Raw genomic sequence first — 12125 nt, forward strand, 5'->3', positions numbered from 1 at the left:
CAGAATTAAAGTGGCTAAGTGCATGGGCTCTGGATTCATAATACCTGATTTTGAGTCTTAGTTCTGCCACTTAGTGTACAGCCATGGACAATCACTTCACCTCCCTTTTGGTTTCTTTATTGGTGAAAGAGGGGTAGCATTAATAGTACCTCCCTCATAAGGTAATGGTGAAATCAAATAATACAGTATAACCCAACCTCTTAGCAGGTACACTTTGAGGCTGGCACACAGTAACCAGTTACTTGTTTTAATAGCCATGTTCCTTGAAACTGTCCTATTTTTCTTTAGTTTTCAATAATGCTCTAGTAATAATATTGGCTAGTTTTGCTCTTATATTCAGAAATATGAATCTGAAATCAGTTGGTAAGACCCTAAGGGTAAACAGTTTTTTGGTTTACTGTGAGAAGACCTATTTGTTAACAGAGGCACCTGTCTGTGATGTGTAATGGAATCTTGGTGATACTGCCCTAACAGATAAGGAAGGCTAAGTAATCTCCAACTGAAACTTTATCCTCCTTTCCTTCTCCCATCCCCTTATTCCCTGTTCCTCTCCATATCTCATCATTCATTAACATTTGTTTCCTCTGACACCTATCATATGAACACTGAACCATGTATTGTCACCCAGATTCAGACAGACAAAGCACTGCTATACCAGTGATTACATCGTTCACTCTAAATTAAGTAGTCAGATTTTACCAGACACACTGCATCTGTGAGTGAAAACTCTTCAAATTCTTTACCTGCTCTCTAATTTTGCCATATAGAGCACGAATTTTTAAGATTTCACAGACCCATAAGGGTGTCGACCATCTCTCCCATGAAGATAATGCAATATTATCTGGGAATTTGGAGGGGATCATTAATTATTAATGTGTTTAAGTGCTATCTTCCAGGCACTGTTCCATGACACAGTGAAATAGTCCATAATTTTCACTCCATCTTCAAAATCCCTTAGTTTTTATCAGATTCTTACTTTTAAAGAGATTGATAAGTCCCAGCATTTAAATGCCAGTTTTTTTCTTCTCTATCTGATCTAAGCTGGTTGGAGTACCTCTTTAGCTCAAGCACCAATTTTTTTTATGTTTGTAGAAAAGCATTTATTAAAAGTGCAGTAGTGACTCAGTGGTAGAGCACTTGCCTAGTGAGCCTAGTGAGGCCCTGGTTTCAAACCTCAGCACCACATAAAAATAAAGGTTTTGTGTCCACCTACAACTAAAAATAAAAATAAAAATTTATATATATATATATATGTAAAAGTGCAATAGGAACATTATGAAATTTTTAAAAAGCTGATTTTACTTAGGGAAATGGAGAATTTCACACTGAGGTAGTATTTTCACTGTGTTTTTAACAGGTGTTTTATATGTGATATTTGGGAAAGCTGGGTGCTAACATATAATTTTCAGAAAGTTAAAAACATTTACTCTCATTCACATATAAAATGAACATGTGAGTTTTTTAATTGGGAGGATTTTTAAGCTCTACCGGACAAAGTTCATTTTACTGCTACAGACAAAAATTGTTTGTATTGCTATCAGGTATCTACAGTTTACCTTCCACCACTACAAAGTTGTAAAACAGTCTAATCAATAGAAAGTCAACTCTGCACATACCTGTGGAATCAAAAATTCCCACAGGATCCTCTGTGTAGTACTCAGTAATCTCTTCAGTCTGTTTTCAAATTGAACAACTTTCCCTGACAGAAGAAAGAGGAATACATAAAAACAGATATGGAAAAGCAAGTACTTTGAATATGCCTAAAACTGAGTCAGTGGGAAGAAAGGGAAGTAAATGAAAGCATGGAAAGAAATTCAGATCACACTGGAATGGGGGATTGGAATCAAACTGAAAGATCTCATCTGCCATGCAAAAGAGTTTAGACTTTGTCCATAAACAGAGGAAGCCATTGAAGAATATTAAACCTTTAAGTGACAAGCTAAGAGATACTTTCTATGTGGGAGATTAAGATGTTAATTTCAGAAGAATAGAATAGTACCACTAGAGGTTGTGGGAAGGGGTGTTAGGTAACTAGTACCAAAATACAGTTAGATAGGAATAGGTTGTAGTAGTGTACAAAACAGTAAGGTGACTATAGTTACAACAATTCACTATGCATTTTATCAAGAGCAAGCAAGAGAACTTCAAAGGCTCCCAACACAAAGAAAGGATAAATGTTTTAAGGAGATAGAAACACTAATTTCTTAAGTCCATCCCAACAAACCAAAAGTCCAATGTTATGTCTGATAAGTAGACACTAACACGGGAGGTGGAGGAGGGGAAGAATACAAATTTAGTAGATTAGACCAAGGGGAATGCAGGGGAAGGGAGTGAGGATGGGAATAGGAAAGGCAGTAGAACAAATCTGACATGATTTCCTATGTGCATACATGAACACACCACAGTGAATTTCAACATCATGTACATCCACAGGACTGGGATCCTAATTAGAATAAGATATATTCCATGTTTGTATAAATATGTCAAAATAGATTCTACTGTCATGTGTAACTAAAAAGAACAAAAAAAATTTTTTTTGAAGAAAGGCTAATTTCCCAATATGATCATCATACATCATATAAATACATGAAATTATCACACTGTACCCAATAGGTAATTACTGTGTCATCTAAAAATTTAAGAATAATAAAAAGATGCTGTTTCCTCAATCCAAATGCTCAATTTATTCAAAACTGCGTTTTCATTTATTCCCCTTTTCTGTTGGCTATCTAAATTTTAAAAATGTCTCTGTATACCTATTTCATTTACTGAACCTTTAATTGCTCTCTAGCCCTCTTTGTTCTCTTGAAGTAATTAACTTCTGGCTGTTCTTATTTTGAGTGTAAGTTATATGCTTAGTTCATGGAAATCTGATGGTCCTAATTTTTTTTTTTTTTTTTTTTTTTTAGTATTTTTTTCTTGTTTTCTTCTAATCGGTTATACATGACAGTAGAATGAATTTTGACACATTGTACACAAATGGAGCACAACGTCTCATTCCTCTAGCAGTACATGTTGTTGAGTCACACGGGTAGTGTAGTCATTCTTGTATGGTAATTATGTCTGTCTCATTCTGTCATTCTTCCCATCCCTATTGCCCCCACGCCTCCCCTCACTCCCTTTTGCACAATCCAAAGTTCCTTCATTCTTACCCCCACTATGGATCAGCATCTGATTACCAGAGAAGACATTTGGCCTTTGGGTATTGGGATTTGGCTTATTTCACTTAGCATGATATTCTCTAGTTCCATCCATTTATTTGCAAATGCCATAATTTCTTTCATCTTTAAGGCCGAGTAATATTCCATTGTGTATATATATCACATTTTCTTTATCCTTTCATCTGTTGAAAGGCATCTAGGTTGGTTCCATAGGTTAGCTATTGTGAATTGAGCTGCTAGAAACATTGATATGGCTGTGTCACTGTAGTATGCTCATTGTAAGTCCTTTGTGTATAAACTGAGGAGTGAGATAGCTGGGTCAACTGGCGGTTCTATTCCACATTTTCTGAGAAATGTCCATACTGCTTTCCATAGTGATTGCACCAATCTGCAGTCCCACCAGCAATGTATAGTGAACCTTTTCCTCCACATCCTCGCCCACTCTTATTATTGCTATATTCTTGATAATTGCCATTCTGACTGGAGTGAGATGAAATCTTAGTTTTGATTTGCATTTCTCTAATTGCTGGAGATAATGTACATTTTTTCATGTTTGTGAAGTGACTGTTCAGTTCCTTAGCCCATTTATTGACTAGGTTATTTGGTTTTTTGGTGTTAAGTTTTTTGAGTTGTTATGTATCCTGGAGATGAGTGCTCTACCTGAGGTGCGTGTGGTAAAGATTTTCTGCTATTCTGTCGGCTCTCTCTTTGTATTATTGTTTCCTTTGCTGAAAAAAAAAACTTTTTAGTTTGAATGCATCCCATTTATTGATTCTTAATTTTACTTCTTGTGCTTTAGGAGTCTAATTGTTAAGGAAGTCAGGTCCTAAGCCAACATGGTGAAGATTTGGGCCTACTTTTTCTTCTGTTAGGTGCAGGGTCTCTGTTCTAGTGCCTAAGTCTTTGATCCACTTTGAGTTGATTTTTGTGCAGGTGAGAAATAGAGGTTTAATTTCATTTTTCTGCATATGGATTTCCAATTTTCCCAGCACCATTTGTTGAGTAGGCTATCTTTTCTCCAATGTATGTTTTTAGCACTTTTGTCTAGTATGAGATAACTGTGTTCGTGTGGGTTCATCTCTGTGTCCTCTATTCTGTACCATTGGTCTACATGTCTGTTTTGGTGCCAATTCCATGCCATTTTTGTTTCTATTGCTCTGTAGTATAGTTTAAAGTCTGGTATTGTTATGTCTTTTGTTATACATCATTCTTGTTGCTAAGGATTGCTTTGGCTATTCTGGGTCTCTTATTTTTCCAAATAAATTTCATGATTGCTTTCTCTACTTTTCTGTCATTGGGATTTTGATAGGAATTGCATTAAATTTGTATAATGCTTTTGGTATTATGGCCATTTTGACAATATTAGTTCTGCCTATCCAAGAACATGGGAGATCTTTCCATCTTCTAAGGTTTTCTTTAATTTCTTTCTTTAGTGTTCTGTAGTTCTCATTATAGAGGTCTTTCACCTCTTTTGTTAGATTGATTCCCAAGTATTTCATTTTTTTGAGGGTATTGTAAATGGAGTTTTCCTAATTTCTCTTTCAGAGCATTCATCACTTATGAATAAAAATGCATTAGATTTATGTGTGTTGATTTTATATCCTGCTTCTTTGCTGAATTCATTTATTAGTACTAGAAGTTTTCTAGTGGAGTTTTTTGGATCCTCTAAATATAGAATCATGTCATCGGCTGATATTTTTAAGTTTTTTAAGTGATATTTTTAAGTTTTTATTTTCTTTTTTTTTTTTTTAAGACCTTGTCTTTATTTTTTTTTTATTGTAAACAAATGGGATACATGTTGTTTCTCTGTTTGTACATGGCGTAAAGGCATACCATTTGTGTAATCATAAATTTACATAGAGTAATGTTGTTTGATTCATTCTGTTATTTTTTCCCTTCCCCCCACCCCTCCCACCCCTCTTTACCCTCTATACAGTACTTCCTTCCCCCATACTTGCCCCCCTCCCTAACCCTAACTCTAACCCTAACACTAACCCTTCCCTCCCCTCCATTATGTGTCATCCTCCACTTATTACCGATATCATTCGTCCTTTGGCTTTTTGAGATTGGCTTCTCTCACTTAGCATGATATTCTCCAATTTCATCCATTTGCCTGCAAATGCCATAATTTTATCATTCTTTATGGCTGAGTAATATTCCATTGTATATATATACCACAGTTTCTTTATCCACTCATCAATTGAAGGGCATCTAGGTTGGTTCCACAGTCTGGCTATTGTGAATTGAGCAGCTATGAACATTGATGTGGCTGTGTCTCTGTAGTATGCTGATTTTAAGTCCTTTGGGTATAGGCCAAGGAGTGGGATAGCTGGGTCAAATGGCAGGTCCATTCCAAGTTTTCTAAGGAATCTCCACACTGCTTTCCAGAGTGGCTGCACTAATTTGCAGCCCCACCAGCAATGTATGAGTGTACCTTTCTCCCCACATCCTTGCCAACACCTGTTGTTGCTCGTATTCTTGATAATCGCCATTCTAATTGGGGTGAGATGGAATCTTAGGGTGGTTTTGATTTGCATTTCTCTTATTACTAGAGATGTTGAACATTTTTCCATATGTTTGTTGATTGCTTGTAGATCTTCTTCTGTGAAGTGTCTATTCATTTCCTTAGCCCATTTGTCGACTGGATTATTTGAATTCTTGGAGTAAAGTTTTTGAGTTCTTTATAGATTCTGGAGATTAGTGCTCTATCTGAAGTATGATTGGCAAAGATATTCTCCCATTCTGTAGGCTCTTTCTTCGCATTGCTGATAGTTTCCTTTGCTGAGAGAAAGCTTTTTAGTTTGAATCTATCCCAGTGGTTGATTCTAGCTTTTATTTCTTGTGCTATGGGAGTCCTGTTAAGGAAGTCTGATCCTAGACCAACAAGGTGAAGATTTGGACCTACTTTTTCTTCTATAATCTGCAGGGTTTCTGGTCTGATTCCGCGGTCCTTAATCCATTTTGAGTTTAGTTTCGTGCATGGTGAGAGATATGGGTTTAGTTTCATTCTGTTGCATATGGATTTCCAATTCTCCCAGCACCATTTGTTGAAGAGGCTATCTTTTCTCCATTGCATATTTTTGGCCCCTTTGTCTAGTATGAGAAAATTGTATTTATTTGGGTTTGTGTCCGTGTCCTCTATTCTATACCATTGATCTACCTTTCTATTTTGGTACCAATACCATGCCGTTTTTGTTACTATTGCTTTGTAGTAGAGTTGAAGATCTGGTATTGCAATACCCCCTGTTTCACTCTTCCTGCTAAGGATTGCTTTAGCTATTCTGGGTTTCTTATTCTTCCAGATGAATTTCATAATTGCTTGCTCTATTTCTGTAAGGTACATCATTGGGATTTTAATTGGAATTGCATTGAATTTGTATAGCACTTTAGGTAGTATGGCCATTTTGACAATATTAATTCTTCCTATCCAAGAACATGGGAGATCTTTCCATCTTCTAAGGTGTTCTTTAATTTCTTTCTTTAGTGTTGTATAGTTCTCATTGTAGAGGTCTTTCACCTCTTTTGTGAAATTGATTCCCAAGTATTTTATTTTTTTCGATGCTATTGTGAATGGGGTAGTTTTCCTAATTTCTCTTTCTGAAGATTCATCACTTATGTATAAGAATGCATTGGATTTATGAGCATTGATCTTGTAACCTGCTACTTTACTGAATTCACTTATGAGTTCTAAGAGTTTTCTGGTGGAATTTCCAGGTTCCTCTAAATATGTAATCATGTCATCAGTGAACAGGGATAGTTTGAGTTCTTCTTTCCCAATTCGTATCCCTTCAATCTCTTTGGTTTGTCTAATTGCTCTGGCCAGAGTCTCAAGAACGATGTTGAATAGAAGTGGTGAAAGAGGGCATCCCTGCCTTGTTCCAGTTTTTAGGGGGAATGCTTTCAGTTTTTCACCATTTAGAATGATATTAGCCATGGGCTTAGCATAAATGGCCTTTACAATGTTAAGGAATGTTCCCACTATCCCTATTTTTTCTAGTGTTTTGAGCATGAAGGGGTGCTGTATTTTATCAAATGCTTTTTCTGCATCTATTGAAATAATCATGTGATTCTTGACTTTAAGTCTATTAATGTGGTGAATTACGTTTATTGATTTCCTGATGTTGAACCAACCTTGCATCCCTGGGATGAAACCCACTTGATCGTGGTGCACTATCTTTTTAATATGTTTTTGTATGCGATTTGCTAAAATTTTGTTGAGAATTTTTGCATCGATGTTCATTAAGGATATTGGTCTGAAATTTTCTTTCCTTGATGAGTCTCTGTCTGTTTAGGTATCAGGGTGATATTGGCTTCATAGAATGAGTTTGGGAGGGTTCCCTCCTCTTCTATTTTATGGAATACTTTGAGAAGTATTGGAATGAGCTCTTCTTTAAAGGTTTTGTAGAACTCGGCTGAGAACCCATCTGGTCCTGGACTTTTCTTTGTTGGTAGGCTTTTGATGACTTCTTCTATTTCAGTACTTGAAATTGGTCTATTTAAATTGTTTATGTCCTCCTCGTTCAGTTTAGGCAATTCATATGTCTCTAGAAACCTGTTGATGCCTTCAAAATTTTCTATTTTGTTGGAGTATAGATTTTCAAAATAGCTTCTAATTATGTTTTGTATTTCAATCCTGTCTGTTGTGATATTTCCTTGTTCATTCTGAATTTTAGTGATTTGTCACTAAATTAACAAATTTCTCTTTGTTAGTGTGGCTAAAGGTTTATCAATTTTGTTTATTTTTTCGAAGAACCAACTATTTATTTTGTCAATTTTTTGTATTGTTTCTTTTGTTTCAATTTCATTGATTTCAGCTCTGAGTTTAACTATTTCCTGTCTTCTACTACTTTTGGTGCTGTTCTGTTCTTCTTTTTCTAGGGCTTTGAGCTGTAGTGTTAGGTCGTTTATTTGTTGAGTTTTACTTCTTTTATTAAATGCGCTCCATGAAATAAATTTCCCTCTAAGTACTGCTTTCATAGTGTCCCAGAGATTTTGATATGATGTTTCTTTGTTCTCATTTACCTCTAAGAATTTTTTAATTTCCTTCCTAATATCTTCTGTTATCCATTCATCATATAATAGCATATTGTTTAATCTCCAGATGTTGGAATAGTTTCTGTGTTTTACTCTTTCATTTATTTCTAACTTCAATCCATTATGATCTGATAGAATACATGCTAGTGTCTCTATCTTCTTGTATTTGCTAACATTAGCTTTGTGGCATAAAACATGGTCTATTTTAGAGAAGGATCCATGTGCTGCTGAGAAGAAAGTGTATTCGCTCTTGGTTGGATGGTATATTCTATAAATGTCCGTTAAGTCTAAATTATTGATTGTGTTATTGAGATCTATGGTTTCTTTGTTCAATTTTTGTCTGGAAGATCTGTCCAGTGGTGAGAGAGGCGTGTTAAAATCACCTAGTATTTTTGTGTTATGGTCTATTTGGTTTCTGAAATTGAGAAGGATTTGTTTGACATACATGGATGAGCCACTGTTTGGGGCATAGATGTTTATGATTGTTATATCTTGCTGATTTATGCTTCCCTTAAGCAGTATGAAATGACCTTCTTTATCCCTTCTGACTAACTTTGGCTTGAAGTCCACATTATCTGAAATGAGGATGGATACTCCAGCTTTTTTGCTGAGTCCAGGTGCATGGTATGTTTTTCCCCATCCTTTCACCTTTAGTCTATGGGTATCTTTTTCTATGAGGTGAGTCTCTTGCAGGCAACATATTGTTGGATCTTTCTTTTTAATCCAATCTGCCAGTCTATGTCTTTTGATTGATGAATTCAGGCCATTAACATTCAGGGTTATTATAGAAATATGATTTGGTTTCCCGGTCATTTGGTTCATTTTTAAAATTTTGTTTATTTATTTGTTTGACACAACTTGTTTCCTCCTTTATTTGACAATTCCTTTAGGATAATTCCTCCCTTTGCTGATTTGCTTCTTTGTTTTTCATCTCTTCCTCATGGAATATTTTGCTGAGAATGTTCTGTAATGCTGGCTTTCTTTTTGTAAATTCTTTTAGCTTTTATTTATCATGGAAGGATTTTATTTCATCGTCAAATTTGAAGGTAAGTTTTGCTGGGTATAAGATTCTTGGTTGGCATCCATTTTCTTTCAGGGCTTGAAAAATGTTGTTCCAGGCCCTTCTAGCTTTTAGGGTCTGGATTGAAAAATCTGCTGATACCCGTATTGGTTTCCCCCTGAATGTAATTTGGTTCTTTTCTCTCACAGCCTTTAAAATTCTGTCTTTATTTTGTATGTTCGGTATTTTCATTATAATGTGCCTTGGTGTGGGTCTGTTGTAATTTTGTGTATTTGGAGTCCTATAAGCCTCTTGAACTTGATTTTCCATTTCATTCTTCAGATTTGGGAAATTTTCTGATATTGTTTCATTGAATAAATTGTTCATTCCTTTGGCTTGTTTCTCTAGATCTTCCTCAATCCCAATAATTCTTAAATTTGGCCTTTTCATGATATCCCATAGTTCTTGTAGATTCTGTTCATGATTTCTTACCATCTTCTCTGTTTGTTCAACTTTGTTTTCAAGGTTAAATATTTTGTCTTCAATGTCTGAGGTTCTGTCTTCCAGGTGTTCTATCCTATTGGATATGCTTTCTATGGAGTTCTTAATTTGGTTTATTGTTTCCTTCATGTCAAGGATTTCTGTTTGGTTTTTTTTCAATATCTCTAACTCTTTATTGAAATGATCTTTTGCTTCCTGTATTTGCTCTTTTAACTGTCGATTGGTGCGGTCAATCAATGCTTGCATTTGCTCTTTCCTCTCATCATTCAGTGCGAGCATTTGCTCTTTCATCTCATCGTTTGCTTCTCTGATCATTTTAATTATGTACATTCTGAACTCCTTTTCTGTCATTTCTTCTGCCATGCTGTCACTGGGTTTTATTGATGTAACATCTAGATTTGTTTGCAGCATTTTCTTTCTTTGTTTTCTCATATTGTTCAGGTATCAGAGGACCGCTGAGATATTGCAGATTTCCTCTATTGACTTACAATGTCCCTGAAGATTTCTATATATATCCCCCTTTAGCCTTCAGTAGGCTGAAGTCTTGGAGGAAGTTGATAATGCGGTGCTCCACAAGGAAGCTGCCTCTCTAGGAGTGGTGGCCTTCAGGTGGGGTATAATCCCTGCTAGTGGGCAGAGGTGCCTCCACTTGTTGACCAATGGTCATCCAAAGGGGACCTAGGCTGTGGGCTGAGGCAAGGCCTGTTTGGGCCTGAGTCTCTGGTTTTACCGTCCTTGTGGGGAAACCTCACCCAGCAGGGAAGACTCACCCGGTGGGGAGGTCTCGCTGGTCAGTTCCCTCCTAGAGATTCCCCTCAATTTACAGCTACCGCCTGGGCTGGGCTGCCTTCCTCTGCAAAGTTCCCAGGGGCCCGGCCCTACCTCCTGGGTCTGGGAGCCTCACCCTTTGCAGATGACTCTCCTTAGGCTGCCCTTCCTCAGAGAATCTGCCCGCAGGCCTGGAACCTTCGCTCTGCCCTAAGCCTGTCTCTGTGCGGCTCTTCCACCAAGAAGCCTCCTAGATCCTGGGACCCTGCTCTGCACCTAATCGCCTGGCTATGCGGCCCCTCCTCTGAGCAGCCACCTGTGTCCCTGTACAATCGCTCTGAATCCCAGAGACCCGCCACACGCCTCTTCCTCCAGACAGCCGCCCAGTATTCCGGTGGGGTCACTAGGAGTCCAAGAAACTCACTGCTTGCCTCCACCTCCACCAACCACCCGTAGCCCTGGGCAATCAATCACTCCAAGTCGAAGTGACCCTCCCCGTTCCTCCTCCTTCTCCAGATAACCCCCGGGGTGTTCAGGAGCGGTTGCTCTGAGTGGCTCTGAGTCCACGTGACCCGCAGAACAGGTCCTCTGGGCAACTGCCCGGAGCTCTGGTGCGGCCACTCAAGACCAAGCGTCCCACCACGCTTCTCCTCCAGGCAGCCCCCCTGTGTTCAGGAGCTGTCACTTTAAGTCCAAACAACTCACCACTCTCCTTCTCCTCTCAGCAGCCGCCTGGAGCGCTAATGCAGTCACTGCGAGTCCAAATGACCCGCCGCGCTCCTCCTCCTCCTTCTCCTACTCCTCCGGGCAGGCCCCAGGGTTCAGAAGTGGTCTGAGTCCAAACAGCTCGCCACACAGCCCCTTCTCTGGCAACCGCCTGTAGCTCTGGTGTAGTCACCCCGAATCCAAGCAGCCGTGCTCCTCTTCTTCCTCCTCGTCCTCAGGGCAGGCCCCGGGGTTCAGAAGTGGTCTGAGTCCAAACAGCTCGCCACACAGCCCCTTCTCTGGCAACCGCCTGTAGCTCTGGTGTAGTCACCCCGAATCCAAGCAGCCGTGCTCCTCTTCCTCCTCCTCGTCCTCAGGGCAGGCCCCGGGGTTCAGAAGCGTCGTTCTGAGTCCAAACAGCTCACCGCGCGGCTTCTCCTCTGGCAACCGCCTGTAGCTCTGGTGCAGTCACTCCAAATCCAAGCGGCCACGCTCCTCCTCCTCCTCCTCAGGGCAGGCTCCGGTGTCCTGAGTCCACACAGCTCTCCTCGCCACTCTTTCCCTGGGCAGCCGCCGGAGCCCCAGTGGTTGCTCCGAGTCCCAGCGCTGTGCCGAGCGGCCTCCTTTACGGCGCTCCCAGTTGTCCGAGTTCACTGCTCCAGCGGGGGGAGGGGCGTCTCGCCGGCAGTTCTACTTCACAAAGTTTCCTGCGTTCCAGGACCACCGTCCCATCCGGGATGCCTCCCCAGGGGGTGAGAGTCACCCGGCTGCTTTGAGTTGGTCCCAAGCGTCTCAATATCTCCTCTTTTGAATCCTGAGTCCTGGAGCAACATGAAATGCAGCCACCCTCTAGGCCGCCATCTTGAAACCTCAAGTTTTTCTTTTCCTATTCATATCCCTTTAGGTTTTTTTTTTTTTTTTTTTTTTTTTTTTTTTTAATCTAATTGCTCTGGCTA

General features: G+C 39.2%; 1 protein-coding gene across 4 annotated transcripts in view; it reads left to right on the top strand.

Annotated features, from left to right (window-relative positions):
• The window catches only part of CEP162 (centrosomal protein 162), a 99197-nt gene that overhangs the window by 44816 nt on the left and 42256 nt on the right, over positions 1 to 12125 (top strand). The window lies entirely within an intron of this gene.

This window comes from Sciurus vulgaris, assembly GCF_902686455.1.
Source record: "Sciurus vulgaris genome assembly, chromosome: 7".
NCBI classification, from domain to species: Eukaryota; Metazoa; Chordata; class Mammalia; order Rodentia; family Sciuridae; genus Sciurus; species Sciurus vulgaris.